We start from the raw sequence: 838 nt of genomic DNA, 5'->3' as shown, positions 1-838 counted from the left end.
GAACATTCTTGTTGAAGCTGATCCTGAACCTGAAAGGACTCTAAAGAGAAAGCTAAGGAAAGCTAAAGCACAACTCTCTGGAGAAAACCTTACAGAACTTTTCAAAAAAGAAGAAGACATGGCCGAACCCAACAACAATGGTGGAGATGCAAGGAAGATGCTTGGTGACTTTGTTGCACCCTCTTCTGACTTCTATGGAAGAAACATCTCAATTCCTGCAATTGGAGCAAACAACTTTGAGCTTAAGCCTCAATTAGTTTCTCTAATGCAGCAGAATTGCAAGTTTCATGGACTTCCATTGGAAGATCCTCATCAGTTCTTAGCTGAATTCTTGCAAATCTGTGACACTATTAAGACCAATGGGGTTAATCCCGAGGTCTACAGACTTATGCTTTTTCCTTTTGCTATAAGAGACAGAGCTAGGACATGGTTGGACTCACAACCTAAAGAAAGCCTGAACTCTTGGGAAAAGTTAGTCAATGCTTTCTTGGTCAAATTTTTTCCACCTCAAAAATTGAGTAAGCTTAGAGTAGAAGTACAAACCTTCAGACAAAAGGAAGGTGAATCCTTCTATGAAGCTTGGGAAAGATACAAGCAACTGATCAGAAGGTGTCCTTCTGGCATGCTTTCAGAATGGAGCATCTTATGTATATTCTATGATGGTCTATCTGAATTATCCAAGTTGTCATTGGACAACTCTGCTGGTAGATCTCTTCATCTGAAGAAGATGCCTGAAGAAGCCCAGGAATTCATTGAAATGGTTGTGAATAACCAGTTCATGTACACTTCTGAAAGGAATCCTATGAATAATGGGACAACTCAGAAGAAAGGAGTTCTT

The 838-nt window shown here is 39.9% G+C and overlaps 1 non-coding gene across 1 annotated transcript; it reads right to left on the bottom strand.

Moving 5' to 3' along the window:
- Positions 1–520: 520 nt before the first annotated feature.
- Positions 521–624, bottom strand: LOC148564334 (small nucleolar RNA R71). The gene has a single exon (XR_015884683.1). It is a non-coding gene; the product is annotated as a small nucleolar RNA R71 (small nucleolar RNA).
- Between the last annotated feature and the right edge of the window lie 214 nt (positions 625–838).

Source organism: Arachis ipaensis, chromosome B5 (genome assembly GCF_059453495.1).
Source record: "Arachis ipaensis isolate K30076 ecotype BB chromosome B5, ASM5945349v1, whole genome shotgun sequence".
In the NCBI taxonomy this organism is placed as follows: Eukaryota; Viridiplantae; Streptophyta; class Magnoliopsida; order Fabales; family Fabaceae; genus Arachis; species Arachis ipaensis.
Note: the sequence above shows the minus strand (reverse complement) of the source record. Positions and strands in the feature narration are given on the sequence as shown.